Source organism: Myotis daubentonii, chromosome 14 (assembly GCF_963259705.1).
Source record: "Myotis daubentonii chromosome 14, mMyoDau2.1, whole genome shotgun sequence".
Classification (NCBI taxonomy): domain Eukaryota; kingdom Metazoa; phylum Chordata; class Mammalia; order Chiroptera; family Vespertilionidae; genus Myotis; species Myotis daubentonii.
This window is the reverse complement of record NC_081853.1, coordinates 33,259,406-33,275,334: the sequence shown is the minus strand read 5'-3', so window position 1 is coordinate 33,275,334 and position 15,929 is coordinate 33,259,406. Positions and strand designations below refer to the sequence as shown.

Below are 15,929 nucleotides of genomic sequence, written 5' to 3'. Positions count from 1 at the left end.
TCTGCCAACTTTACAGGTAAGCATAAGCACAGATTAAAATGAGACCAGCAAAGATGAAAAAACATGGGTAGGGCTCAAGGAAGATCTTACAGGCATGTTAGTAAAACTCTAGAGAACTTGGGGCAAGGGCCTAATTACAAAAGGAAACATTTTTTAACCCAGAGAGATAATTGCTTTTAGAGCATGTAGATTTTCACCCTGGAATCTGTAGTCTTTCCCAAGGAAAAAATAAAACAAAATAAAAAACTTCCCTAAAGTCCTTCATGTAAAACACCTGGAGCCAGGCAAAAGGTTGTCAATGAGCATTTCTGAACTCTATAGCATCTCAAGGCAGTGATGTAACCCTCATTGCTTGATAAATATAACAATTCTTCAGGATAATGTTCTCCCCCAATTAATTTTAAAAGGAAATATCACATAGATACTGTTTTGTTGGGATCCAGTACATAGGGATTTGAGGTCCATGTATCATTGAATCCTTCCCATCTCAGCTGTGGGCAGAATGATTTTGGGACAAAGCCATCAGTATGCATCAATAAGTCATTTCCCACCATTATAAAGCTATTTTATACTTTACCAGATAAGCTTGAGAAGTTAAAGTACTACCATTTTCATATTGATTCTGTAAGAAATTCCAAAGTTACATTGTAAGGATGAGACAAGGTGCCCTGGCCAGTGTGGCTCAGTTGGTTGGAGTGTTGACCTGTATAACAAGAGGTGGTAGATTTGATTCCCTCCCTTCCTCCCTCCCTCCTCTCTCCCACCTTCCCCCCTCTCTCTCCCTCTCTCTGTCTCTCTAAAATCAATCTTAAAAAGTTTAAATAGATCTTAAAAACCATCATGGTATCATAAGAACATGTACGTGCCGTGCTTGTTTTGCGTCTCTCTGAAAATATGCATTACTTGGTACCACCTTCTATTGCTCAGTTCCAACTGGTCTGTTCCTGTCTAATAGAACACTGAGTCTAAAGCAGGGGTCCTCAAACTTTTTAAACGGGGGGCCAGTTCACTGTCCCTCAGACCGTTGGAGGGCCGGACTATAGTTTAAAAAAAAACTATGAACAAATTCCTATGCACACTGCACATATCTTATTTTGAAGTAAAAAAACAAAACGGGAACAAATACAATATTTGTATTTGCATGTGGCCCACAGGCCGTAGTTTGAGGACCCCTGCTATATAAAGTATGGTGACTTCAAAGTACTTCGAGTTTCAAAATTGCAAGGCATGTGTTGGGAGGAAACTGCAGCCTTTTCCTTTGGTACCAGACTGAGGCACTCCTCTCTGAGAACTGTTGAAATGGTAGGGAGGGCAGTCAGGAGGAAACAGTCCATCATTTCTAATTCTGTAGTCCTCACTGAAGCTATATTTTTATTATAATACATCCATAGAAGCATCAAGTGTTTAAAAGTGAAAAGGGGAATTACCCAGAAAGAAACAGCACAAAGCTGTGTAAGTATCTAACAGAGTTCACTTACAGATATCTGAAAAATTTACTCTGTCATATCAGTAGGCCTGGGAGGAAAAAGATAATCTCACTTTTAATATTTTATATTTGTAGTCAAGGATTTGAAAGGTTAGAATGGAGTTTCACTTGAGGTGGGGAGCTAGGACTGTCACTGTATTCTTGGTGAGGGCATGAAATCTTCCCCTGCTTGGCAAGAAAGCTTGCTCCTCAACCCTGGGTGGGCAAAGTTTGGAGGCAGGAGACCTGAGACTGGTTCTCCATCTTTATTATGTGTATTAGCTTGGCCAAGTCAAGTCACCTTACTTCTATGCAAATAGAGTCAGATCAGATGTCGAAGACACTTGCCAACATTCTCTAATTCCGTGATTGGTAAACATTGTTTCTGCTCGACTCTGCTCTGAGTGGCCTGGAATTATGTGAAATTAATATGACTTACTGGGTGGAGGAAACTTAATTCTGATAGAGCCAGACATTTCCCAGAACAGATGGATAGAAGGCCCAATGCAACTTACTTCAGAAGGTTTTTGTCTTTTCTGGCATTTCCTGTTTACTGAAATATGACCGTGATAGAGATGCTGTCAATTCATTGAAAACTCAAGTGTGGATGGTTGTGACTCCGTTTATGCTGGTTCTTTTTTATGCTGCTGAGAAGTCAATTCTTGGCCATCCATGAACCTGTCATTTGCATTTATAATAAGTGATAACAGTGAAGGGAGTTGATGCGTGAAACAGGTGCCTGAGTAGCTAAGAAGGTCTTAGAAGCTTGAGTTGTACCATAGACCAGCTATTGTGTAGATGGCAAATATTGTAGCCCAGGTTTTCAGTTCAGTCCTTGTTTCCAGCAGAAATTTCTCTGATGATGTGAAAATATGCAGGTCTGTGTTTCTTAACCCTCTCATACCCATGCCCCTCTTGATTAACCCTCAGAATCAATCATTCGCTCTTCCTCCGCCAACCTTTTGCACACACACACACACACACACACACACACACACACACACACACTCTGCTGGCCAAGTTGATAACCCTTGGTACAAACAGAAATAATACTATAGATTCATTCATTTCAGAGCACCTCAGTTATAGTTTTGGAGCAATCGCTCATTAGCTCTGTGACCTTGGATAATTTATCAAACCCCTCTGTAAAAGGAGGGCTTTGGCTAGAGAACCTCCACAAGGCCCACACAATTATACTTTCCTCTGCCATCTCTCCCACATGGCATGTTCATGTGCCAGCCATCCTTCAACACTCAGGTGAAATGCCTTCTCTTTGAAGCTGTATTGATCCCCCCATGTAGTATTAATATTTCCTGTCTACTAACTTCCATAGTACATATCTCATTTTTTAAATTAGTGGTATTTATTTCTGCTTTGTAGATATAAATATTATTTTTCTTCTACTGGATTGTAGCTCCTTGAGGGCAGAATTTCTGTTCCAATTCCTGGTATAGTTGTTGAATAAATGAATGAATAAACGAATGAATGAATGAGTGAACGAACTAAGGAGGGAAAATGTTAATGAGTGAATTAATTCATCACTGCATCCCCATTTGGTACTATACTGTTCAATAGTAGACCCTCAGCAAATGTTAATAAATGAATAATTCTGATTTTCCCATTATTCCCTTAGGCCAGTGGTCGGCAAACTGCAGCTGGCGGGCCACATGAAGCTCTTTGGCTGCCGGGGTCCAACCCCAGCAGGTCCAGGGGTCCCCAAAGGTGTGGACGGAGTCGGCGAAGAAGGAATGACACGGAGATAGCGTTCAGTTGATCAGCAGCCTAGCCAGGATCTCTAGCCAGGATCTCCAGCCAAGTTCTGGTCTCGATCTCCAGAGAGGTTCTGCTTCAGATCTCCAGCCAGGTTCAGTCACCAGGTTCTAGTCAGGTTCTCTTGCCATGTTCTATAGTCAGATTCAGTCCAGGATCTATTGCCATGTTCTCTCCAGCGAAGTTCTTCTGTCTCCAGGATCCGTGTAGGTTCTGTCTTCTGAATTCTGTGTTCTGAGTTCTGAGTGTTTCTGTCTTGTTGCAACTGTATTTATACCAGTTGATTCAATCCTATCAATCTCTATTACAAAGGTTAGGGCGTTTCTTATCTCCATTCCAGGGAGAAAAGATTATGTAGTTTAAGCATGATTGTTCGTAGTTGAAGTGATTAATTACCCACCTGGCACTTAGTTGAGGGGTTTTATTCCCTCCCTAACTTCAGGGGAAAATCCCTACCTGGGGAAACAACCTTTCTCAGAGAGGAGACCTTGGTTAAAACACAGCGCCAAGAAGGTGAGCAAACATATTAAGAACCGTATGCCATATATGCCAGGTCCCTTGAAACAGCAAGGATGGACTGGCTCCCGGCAAATTCCCCCTTTTTTATTTTTTAAAAGCAAGCATTAAAAAGAAAAACCTCAAATGCTCTCTTATATCCATTTTAAGAGTAGGATTGGCGCTTTCCGCTATTACCTGAGTCCTGGTCTATCATCCCAGGGAGAGCTTGCCAATCCTGCACTTTCCCAGGGTGGAAAGGCTGCAGTGGGGTTAAGGATAAGGCTCCTTGGGCCTACCTTCTCCCATGCCATTACATTTACCTTTCCTTCCTCAGAAAAGCATGGACATACTTCTTGTATAAAACGTTCTGTCTGACTGGGAGTAACCTTAATTCCTCTGCTAGCAAGCATATATGTTAAAAGATCAATACAGAGTCTTTTTTCTTTAGACTCAGTATGGCACATCTTCTTAATCTAAAGATCAATACAGAGTCTTTTTTCTTTAGACTCAGTATGGCACATCTTCTTAATCTAAAGATCAATACAGAGTCTTCTTTCTTTGGACTCAGTATGGCACATCTTCTCAATCTAAGTTCTGTACTATCCACCTTCTTACCCTACTTATCCTCTATAGGGGGGTCTGTAGCACCCTGGTGGAGTCCTATCTGTCCTGAGTGTGGGGGTTCTCAATGGGGGGGGCTTACCTAGGGGAATCCTGTTCCAGGGGTTCCCAAAGGTGTGGACGGAGTCGGCGAAGACTATCCACCTTCTTCCTACGGTGGAGTCTGATCCGTCCCGAGTGCGGGGCGCTTACTTAGGGGTCCCTGTTCGGGCGCCAGATGCCGGGGTCCAACCCCAGCAGGTCCAGGGGTCTCCAAAGGTGTGGACGGAGTCGGCGAAGAAGGAATGACACGGAGATAGCGTTCAGTTGATCAGCAGCCTAGCCAGGATCTCTAGCCAGGATCTCTAGCCAGGATCTCCAGCCAAGTTCTGGTCTCGATCTCCAGAGAGGTTCTGCTTCAGATCTCCAGCCAGGTTCAGTCACCAGGTTCTAGTCAGGTTCTCTTGCCATGTTCTATAGTCAGGTTCAGTCCAGGATCTATTGCCATGTTCTCTCCAGCGAAGTTCTTCTGTCTCCAGGATCCGTGTAGGTTCTGTCTTCTGAATTCTGTGTTCTGAGTTCTGAGTGTTTCTGTCTTGTTACAACTGTATTTATACCAGTTGATTCAATCCTATCAATCTCTATTACAAAGGTTAGGGCGTTTCTTATCTCCATTCCAGGGAGAAAAGATTATGTAGTTTAAGCATGATTGTTCGTAGTTGAAGTGATTAATTACCCGCCTGGCACTTAGTTGAGGGGTTTTATTCCCTCCCTAACTTCAGGGGAAAATCCCTACCTGGGGAAACAACCTTTCTCAGAGAGGAGACCTTGGTTAAAACACAGCGCCAAGAAGGTGAGCAAACATATTAAGAACCGTATGCCATATATGCCAGGTCCCTTGAAACAGCAAGGATGGACTGGCTCCCGGCATTTGGCCCCTTGAGTGTGGCTCTTCCACAAAATACCACGTGCGGGCGCACTTGTACAGTGCGATTGAAACTTCATGGCCCATGTGCAGAAGTGGTATTTTGTGGAAGAGCCACACTCAAGGGGCCAAAGAGCCGCATGTGGCTCGCGAGCTGTAGTTTGCCGACCACTGCCTTAGGCCCTTTATAGATAATTTCTGATTAATTAATGAAGAGGTTTTTAATAGCTGATAGTTTGATGTGTTGCTGCTCAGAAAGGAATTTAGGTTTTAATAGTAGACTCTCTATTTTATTTTTTTAAATATATTTTATTGATTTTTTACAGAGAGAAAGGGAGAGGGATAGAAAGTTAGAAACATTGATGAGAGAGAAACATCGATCAGCTGCCTCCTGCACACTTGCCACTGGGGATGTGCCCACAACCAAGGTACATGCCCTTGACTGGAATTGAACCTGGGACCCTTCAGTCCTCAGGCTGACACTTTATCCACTGAGCCAAACCGGATAGGGCTAATAGTAGACTCTTTAATGGTGTACATTTCAGATAATGGACTGGAAGTGGTTTATGGGATGTATGGGCTCATGTAGTCAGGGACAGGAGGCGGTTCCATCTACTCTGCAAGTGACTGTCTTTCAACCTCTGTATTTGTATGTATTGCACTTTTAATTTGTTATGCAAACAAAAATTCTCCATAGAACACTTAATTGTGGCAAAGCTGACAGCTGCTATTTTGTTCCCTTATAAATATTTCTTTCTTTTTTTTTTGAGAATTGACATTTTTCAAAATGTGGCACACATCTTAATTTGTACATGAGAAAAGGAAGTGTTCAAATGGGTATGCATTTCAAGTTATTGCAGGTTATTTGTGAGAGAATTTCTATAGATAAACCATGTTTTAAATTTAACCAACAGTAGCCTGTCAGTGTACTGAGAATCATGACAAAAAATTTTCTCTCTGGTCATGTTGCCTGTGACAAACTACTATGTTTAGGGCAAGATGTCAATACAGCATAAATCCCATGGCATTTGGTTTTCTTCTAGAGACTAAAGCTGTTTTTCTTGGGATAAATGAAGCAGCAAAACACAAACCAGTTGATTTAAAAAAAAAAAAAAAAGCACTTCTGTCATACTCCAATAATTTTCAGCACACATCAACCAACAGTAGTTGTGTCATTCCCAATTCATTTAAGAAGTGCATCTCTGCACTGTTGCCTTGCGTATGCCTGTAAAAGCTTGTTCTCTGTTAAGCCAGTTGACTGACTACAGCCTGGTTGAGAGAATGTAGTTGATTGGTCCCTTTATCAAGTGCAGTTTATTGGCCACCATCCTTCATCCAATGAGGAGTTGGTTGGTTTGATTGGTTCAGCCAGGAACAGTGTTATCCAGTATGCACTGCACTAGCAAGCTCTCCACATCAGCTACGTCTATGCTTAACTTATTGGAAATAAAAGGAATATGTATTATTGTGTAAGGCTCAATTTTATGAGCACCTGTGTTCTGGTGTTTCACAAAAGCTCTTCAGTGTGTTCCCTTATGGAAGGGTCATCCATGATGTTGCTGTGATTTGTTTTCAGAATCTTTTCAAATTCAGTGATGTCATTATTCTGACAGGCACTTACTAAATTCGTCATTGTGAGAATTTCTGGATAAGTTTTGTATGGCTTGGCCTACTGTGAGTCAAATTGATTTATTCCCCATTTCATTAGCCTATTTCCTAAAACCAAATATTTTAAGGAAGTGGTTCATCTTGGACGTCCTGGTTCATCATAATCCTTGAAAGCTTCAAAAAAACCAACAAAACACCATACAGTGTGTGCCTATCAAATTCACCTTCCCTCAAGTGCATATTGCCACCATGTTCTCTGATGACTCTTGTGATCAGTGGGTGAGGGACGACAGACTGGATGTGAAGTGACTGTTCATAGAGGGCTTTACGTTTTTTATTATTTTTTCTGTGTGTGTACATTTGAATTTCCAAAGCATATATTTCTAATAACTGTGCACCCTTCTTCAGGTCATCTTCTCCATCACAAGTCTGGCAGGATTGATGCAACTGGCATAAAATTTTTGAAGCTTTCCATATTCCTTCTGTTCTAAATACAATTTTCTAAGCTTTGTATTTCTCTTAAACCATAGTCCATCGTTCTTAGCATCTTTTAAAGCTTCCAGTTTTGCTCCATAGAATCCCTGTACTAAATCCATCTGTTTAGAAGTGGAAATATAATCAAGAATAGAGTTAATGGATTTTTCAGAATAATTCCTTATGACTGCACAAGGAATATCTATAAAAATATCTTTGAATACCTATAAAAATAAAAGTATAATATGCTAATTAGACCAGAAAGCCGAACGACCTTCCGGACGAAGCCCCGGCAGCAGGGGCCAAGGCAGAGGCAGTTAGGGGCGATCAGGCAGGCAGATGAGCAGTTAGGGGCGATCAGGCAGGCAGATGAGCAGTTAGGGGTGATCAGGCAGGCAGGCAAGAAGTTAGGGGCAATCAGGCAGGCAGACAGAGTGGCTAGGGGTGATCAGGCAGGCAGAATGGTTAGGGGCAATCAGGCAAGCAGATGAGCAGTTAGGGGCAATCAGGCAGGCAGGCAGACTGGTTAGGGGTGATCAGGCAGGCAGGCAGGTGAGCGGTTAGGAGCCAGCGGTCCCAGATTACGAAAGGGATGTCCAACTGCCAGGATCGGTATCGGGCCTAAACTGGCAGTCAGACATCCCCCAAGGGGTCCCGGATTTCAAGAGGGTGCAGACCAGGCTGAGGGACCATTCCCCTCCCCCCATGGACGAATTTCGTGCACCGGGCCTCTAGTAGGTCAATAGTTGTTTATATCTGTTCATCATTTCTGGAAAGTTTGTCAACTTGAAATTAATCTTAACCATGTGTTTTAGTTCTTTAAATCCCATTCCCCCTTTTCACTTTCACATTCTAAAACCTTCTGGAAACTGCTTCATGCTGCTCTGGGTAATTTTCTTTTAATACTTTGGATTTACTGTACCGATTTTTCAAATCCACACTTGGCTCGGAGTTACTGTGTTCAGAGTATTCCAGGTCATAGTCCTCCTCCTCATCACACATGAAATCGTCTTCCATGTCAGACATCTTGGCCACGAAGCGGGGAGGGGGAATATTTTTTTGATTCATCTGCAGTGTTTTTGCTTTTGCCATTTTGGTTGTCAGTCTGTAAGCTACACTGAAGAAGGAAGACTGTCTGAGGTTATCTCAAAGGAGATGTAGTTTTCTTAACCTTTCCCACAGTATCTTCCTGGAGTACACGAAGCCACGTTCACTTACCTTTACTCTTAAGGATGCAGCGGGTGGCATCTTTCAATGTGACTAGGAGATGAGGGAGGCTCTTAGAATGTCTCCACTAGTGAATAGCACAGTCTTTATTATCTCTTTGGATGATATCTAAATGGCCTCACCTCATCCAAACATACAATTTTGATGGCTCTGCCTCACCCACCACCATGCTCCATGTCTTATAACATGTCAAAATAGATGATAGTTGGTAAACAGCAGTGCAAATTCTCAAGGCCTGCTTGTTTTGTAACCATTTGTTCTTACTTAATTCAGTCACTGCAGTTTTCTGTGGACTATATTTCTCAGATTCTAGAAGACCAAGTGTATGTAAATAACTTGGTGTGTAGGAGAGACCACGAGTGAACTGACACCTAGTAAATGACTAGTGATGAGAGAAAGGAGGTGTGCAAATATGACAGCTATGAAACCAGGGGAAAATTCCACTTACCTTGTGCAATTGGCCCCAGGAGGAAACATCTGTGTGTCTCAATGGAAGAGATGCCATTTGTCTGTGTTTGTGCTGCAGGTACCTTCCCCTTCCTTTCTCCATCAGGTCAGCTGCATGTTAGAAACATGGTATATAACTGGGAGTAAAAATTAAAGCTTGGTTTAATTGGCCATTCCAAACAATGTTGTGGAAGTTATGGAGGGGCCATGACCATGGGTCATTGTGGGGTCAAGATATAGCCTTTGATCTGTCTCTAGAAGGCAGTATGTTTAGAAAAGCAATCACTCTAGGTTAATAGCTCTGCATCTGTAGTGTTTGGTATTTAAAGAATCAATTTAAATGTCTTTTACTCAAAGAAAAGCCTTAACAGTGTTCTGTGGTTAATGCATTCCAAATATACTTGAGATTTAAGGAGAAGACAAAAAATAAAAGAAGCTGATTTCTCATAGATTAGACTGCTGATGGTGAAAACATAACCACTTTTTAAATTTTGTAATGTTCTTCCTGTGGTGATTCCAGAATGCTTTTAATGTGGTTCTGAGCTATAAGTATAGGTACAAAGGAGTTGTTGATAATAACCCAACCTGGGTGCTTTTACCAGGCCTATGAGTTGATTTTCAGTTGCAGACTCTGCATATTTGTAACCCTCCCAACCTCTCAATCTGTCAGTTTTGAGAGAATTAGAAAAATAACATTGGTGGTCTTTTAAAAGATAAAATTAGAAAGCACTGTATACTTAATAGAGTTTTTTAACCTATGAAGTGACATGATATCTTCATCATAAGAACTAAATGTGCCACAGTCTATGAAGCCACTTTATAAATTATGAACAGCCTTATAAATATATTATAAAATTCTAATTATAAAATGAAAATATACTTTCATGTCCAGTTCCCATCACTTTGCCTTTCTGTCTATTTAGTAATCATATATGCATATAGGGGGCACTGAGGTTGCTTTCAAATTATCTATTGCTTTATTAATGTCTATTATACTTATTATTACCTATTTTATTATTCTACTGCTATCTGAATGTTAGACCTCTATGTGGAATTCATCTGTAGTTTGGCATCATTGAGGTTATTATCTAGAAAGACAGACATGTGGCTTACTGTTACTTTGTAGGACCCTCTCCATTATTAAAGGGAGCTATGCCTTATCATATCCATTACTGTGTACCGATGCTACAATTAGCTCCTCCATGACTTTATAAAGAACTAGCAGTGGGATGCCAAATGTAGGGACACTTGCTTTAGATTTCCTACTTCAGTCTTCTGGCTTCAGTTTCATTCAATCTATGGGAGACCAAGTAAGTGGGGGACAGAGAAGGGCTGTTTTGTGAGGATGGATTGAAAAAACACACACATAAGAATTCTTCAGCCTCCATAAATATTTACTAATAGGATACATGCTCTAAATCAGGGGTCCTCAAACTTTTTAAACAGGGGGTCAGTTCACTGTCCCTCAGACCGTTGGAGGGCCGGACTATAGTTTTTAAAAAAAAAAACTATGAACAAATTCCTATGCATACTGCACATATCTTATTTTGAAGTAAAAAAACAAAACGGGAACAAATACAATATTTGTATTTGCATGTGGCCCGCGGGCTGTAGTTTGAGGACCCCTGCTCTAAATCATGCATGTCAGACGTGCTGCCTCGTTTATTTGGCCCATGTTAGCCTTTGAGTTTGACATGCTTGCTCTAAATTAATAAAATAGTGAAGAGTTAGTATTTGTTCAGTACCCCTGAAAGAGTACTCTTTAAAATGAAAATAAACATTAGGACTTAGATTCCACTATCAAATCTGAAACCTGGATGTAATTTTTTTCTTAATACTCTTCTGATTAGAAAAGTGATACTTAATTTTAGAAAATCCAGAAAATATAGTCGAGCACTGTAAAGAAAATTAAAAAGGAAAACAAAACACATGCTATTGCAGTAGTTGAACATCCACCTATAAACCAGGAGGTCACAGTTTGATTCCAGGTCAGGTCACGTGCCCGGGTTTATGGCTTGATCCAGGAGGCAGCCGATGAATGATTCCCTTTCATCATCGATGTTTCTATATCTCTTTCCCTCTCCCTTGCTCTCTAAAATCAATAAAAATACATTTTAAAACCACACCCTATAACCCTAAATCATAGATATCGTTGTTAATCATAACCATAATTAATCACTAAGAATAGCCTTTCAAGCTTTGTTTTATGTGTGCTTATATCTAGACCTCTATACCTAGTTGTGTGTATTATTTTTGATTTTCAAAATGGAAAAAGTTTTTATTACCTCAGTTAAAAACATTTCTTCATTGTCATATGCACATATGTGAAATATCCATTATTTAGATAAAACATTTATCTATTCCCTGTTTTTGGACAATAAGTTGTCTCCAGTGTTTGCTCTCAGATGTAGTGAGCAATGAAAAGAGCCTTGTATGTAACAAATTGGGTGAAAATTGCTAGTTATTTTATTATTATGGACAGTGTCTAAAAATGGAGTAGTTGGGTCAAAGGTACTTATCATTCTAAGGATTTTGAAATATACTGCCAGGTTGTCCTCCAGAAGAGTGCATTAAGAGCTCCCATTGTCAATCCATTGTCTTACCAGCCAACCTAGTACTGTTTACTGTAGGCACTGACTCAAAATTATGCTTCCCTCACTCTTCCAGCTTTCGTTAAAGCCTCATCATTTCTTTACTGGTTTTCATAAACAGCTTCTCCCATGTCTCAGACAAGATCTACATTACCGTGCTCCTCTGTAGTTTTATAGGAACCCACATATGCTAGCACGTATGCAGAGCTTGGTATTTCTTGGCTCTTGGATCCCTTCTTCCACCTTCAGAGCCAGCAATGGTGGGTTGAACCCTCTTTACATTTTGACCCCCCTTCTGTTTCAACCTCCCTGCCTCCCCTTCTCCATGCATCTCTCTGACTTCTCTGCTTTTCAGGTTCATGTGATTACATTAGGCTCACCCAGATCACCTCTGTCTTAAGATTGGCGAATAAGTAACTAATTCCATCTGCAATGTCCCTTCACCGCAGGTCCTAGATTAGTGATGTTTGAACAGTCAGGGAACAGGAAACTTGGGGGGCAGGGGAGTAGTAACATCTTTAGAATTCTGGCTGTAGCATTCTTACCCCAGCCTCCCTTGACTTTCTCTCCTGTGCAAGTGGAGGGATAAACTGGGTAGGAATGTGTTCCTCAAAAACCATGGCTTATCCTAGGACCTCAGGTTTTGATACCCAAGAAATATTCAAAAATGCCAAACTAATTTTTCTACCCTGGGCCTCAAGATGCTCTGGACATCTAGAACTAAAGTCAACCTTTTTCTCTGTTATATCATGTGTACCCATGGACAATGTGTACATAAAGCCCTCCTGGTCTCTGTGGATGGTTGTTAAAGGGGAAAGGACTTTCTGAAGGCATGCTAGTTCAGTCAATTAAACATTTATCGACTATTCTGCAGACAGTGTCATGGGAAATTCTGACCTGAAGGAACTTATAACTCAGTAGGGGTGAATTTCACTTAAGTAAATACTTACAATAAATGCAGAATGTGAGAAGACTGTAGGAATACACACAGTGCTGTCAGAACCCAGAGGAGGAGGCTGGGACCTCCAACTGAGAGAGGTGAAGGTTTAAAAAGAATGGCATATAGGCAGTCCTTGAAGAAATGTGGTGGTTAAGAAATAATTTTATGCCCTAGCTGGTTTGGCTCAGTGGATAGAGCATCAGCCTGCGGACTAAAGGGTCCCAGATTCAATTCTAGCCAAGGGCACATGCCGGGTTGTGGGCTCGATCCCCCCCAGTAGTGGGTGAGCAGGAGGCAGCCAATCAATGATTCTCTTTCATCATTGATGTTTCTATCTCTCTATCCCTCTCCATTCCTTTCTGAAACCAATAAAAAAGAAAGAATTTTACATATTTACAATCTCCAGAGTACTTTTCTATATGTACTGGATTTCTTTAGTGCCCACATTCCTTTTTGCAATAGGGATTATAACATTTGTGTTATGGATATGGGAGCTAAGGCCAAGAGACTTGCTCTAATCAGATTGCAGTGTTTGACTGCGATTGAACCAGTTTCACCAACTCTAGATGGTGTGTTTTTACTTCACCACATTAAGACAAGCAGAGAGAAGAGAGCAAACCATGTGAAGAGAACTGCATAAGGAAAAGCAGCAAGGTGGGCTAGTATAGTGTGTATAGTAGCTAGCCTCCAGTACCCTCCTGTGATCCCCACCTCCTGGGATTCACACCTTGTGGAGTTCCCCAATTGGATAGGGCTGGCCTGTGTAGCAACATGATATTACAGAAATAATGACATGTGATTCCGAGACTAGCTCAAAGCAGACATTGTGGCTTGCAGTTGGCATTCCTGTCTCTTGCTCTGAGGGGAAGCAGCTGACATGTCCTAAGAGACGAGCATCTCTTTGGGGTGGTCCACGTGGCAGGCCCACGTGAAACCTGTCTTGGCAGCAGATACTGCTGCCCCAGTCAAGCCTTCAGATGACTGCATCCCCAAAGGAGTCTCTGAGCTAGAATCATCCAGGTAAGCTGCTCTCAGGTTCCCGACCCACAGAAACTGTGTGAGATGTTTATTGTTGTTTTTAGCTGCTAAATTTTAGGCTAACTTATTTCTCAGTAATAGGTAGCTAATGCAGCCTGGGTTTTAAAAGAGTGAGTAATTAATCTTATTTGAATGGTGTTGAACATATTGTAAAAAAAAAAAAAAAAAATTGCCCTGGAATCTAAGCACCTAATTTTTTATTCTGTAAGCATGAGGGAGACACTGAAGGGTTTTGAGTGCTTGGAAAAATAGACTGTTGTTGGAGAGTTTCTTGCATATGGAGTATTTACAAATTAACTGAATTCCATGCCATTTGGACCTGCAGAGAAGTCACTAAGAGATTAAATGCCCTCCAAATACATCTGTCTCATCTTATTTTGAGTCTGAAAATCTTAAGATCTGTGCCTGACTCTTTTTGCAATCCTAGGAATTATACTTTATTTTTATATTTCTAATTAGTAGAGCACTTCATACTTCCAGCATTCCTACAAGGCTAGCATGAACTCCTGAAAGACAAAATGGCTTGCCCGAAGTGTGTGCTACAGGAAGATCAGTAGGTTACCGCCAGAAGCAAGTGTATGTGGTGCCAAACACAAGCATAGGGAAAAGTGTGTAGGGGGAAAACTCTTCTCTGAAGCTTCTATTCTCTGGCCTTTTGGTGGAGTCAAATTATGAAAGGTATTTAATTGCCAGCAAAACCTTGACATCAACTCATAGCAACTGTGAAAGAGTGATTGCTTGTGATTCACGAGGATGCGTAGGAAGGATCAGGTGACACATCCTGCATCTTTGAGAGCTTACGGGCTTAGAAGCCCTCTACCTAAACTCTGTCAGTGAATAGCCATGACCTATAAGCTACAGCCTTCTCGGGAGAGTGATGTTGGTGGAGTGAATGCTTTCCTTTTAAGTGAAGTGAAATCCAGGTGTAGAAGATGTGGCCTTACATGACCCCACATCTTAGGATTTTGCTTGAACACTCTAAGGGCTAATAGGTCGCCTATGGAGAACTTGTCTCTAAAGATGACCTATCTGTAACATGGGTGCAGGTAGTCATGCAGGTGATTTGAGAGACTTTATCCATGGTTGGTTCTCCTTGAAGTTCAGAGGCCAAATGATATAGTGGAATGACCAGCAGGCTGGAGAGTTAGGAGATGAAGTGCTAGTTCTCATTGCGCCGCTCACTAGTGGGATCTTGGGCAAATGTTGAATCTCCCTGGGTCTCAATTTCCTTGCCCATAAAATGAGGGAGGTTTGGATTAGATTATTCCCAAGGTTCCTTCTAACTACACATCCCATGGCTTGTGATTACTCTTATGGAATCTCTCCATCAAAATTGAGTTACCATGTATCTCTGGGGAGAGTTTAGAGCAGTGGTTCTCAACCTTCTGGCCCTTTAAATACAGTTCCTCATGTTGTGGTGACCCCCAACCATGAAATTATTTTCGTTGCTACTTCATAACTGTAATGTTGCTACTGTTATGAATCGTAATGTAAATACCTGATATGCAGGATGGTCTTAGGGACCCCTGTGAAAGGGTCGTTTGACCACCAAAGAGGTCGTGACCCACAGGTTGAGAACCACTGGTTTAGAGTGATAAGGTGACTCTATTTCTAAAGGGAATAAGACAAATATTAAACCCAAAAATGTTGCTTGGAAACTTTATACAGTTATTAGACCAGTGCATACCCACTTGCTTAGTTTTCTGTGTAACATGAGTATTCCTTTGTAATTATAAGAATTATTTAATTTCTAAAACTCATAAAGGTTATGGTGGGAAGAATTAGAAAGCTGCCTACCATTGCATGCATTAATAATGCAGGAGTAAGCAAGTGAGTCTGTGCCATAGATACCGTTCAGTGTGTTTTATATTCTGTTAATAATTGCAGTTTTAGCCAAGTAGTATGATTTACAGCATCTTTTTAATACCTTGCAGGAGGTACAGCCTCCTGCCTACTAATCAGACTGATCTTAGTTTTGGTGCAACATTAGTATTTAATAGGACGCTTGGGAATTGTGATGTGTAGCTATTATATTTGCTATTATATATTTTCTTTTCAGGATTGGTAAGTGGAGGCAGGGACCCTGACAGAACCCCACAGGGTAACTGAAATCCACTAATTAACCACAAATCCTGTATTTTAGCTTACACTGTGATTGCAACTCTTCTTCACCAAGCCTGACTATTTTGCCTACTTTTTTTTTTCTCCCTTTTCTGCTCATGCATTCCTTCAAGAATTTGTGAAAATGCAATCAGATGAGCAAGGAGAGAAATGAAAAATAAAAGGAAATTAAGGGGGCTAGATGTTGCAAGAACTACATACAATCAAACTCTGGTGATTCTGCAG

General features: G+C 41.1%; 1 protein-coding gene and 1 pseudogene across 3 annotated transcripts in view; one reads left to right on the top strand and one right to left on the bottom strand.

Annotated features, from left to right (window-relative positions):
• Window positions 1–15,929, top strand: part of TMEM108 (transmembrane protein 108) — a 257,869-nt gene that overhangs the window by 43,446 nt on the left and 198,494 nt on the right. The gene's annotated exons all lie outside the window — the stretch shown is intronic.
• On the bottom strand, window positions 6,504–8,367 carry LOC132215150 (COP9 signalosome complex subunit 2-like; annotated as a pseudogene).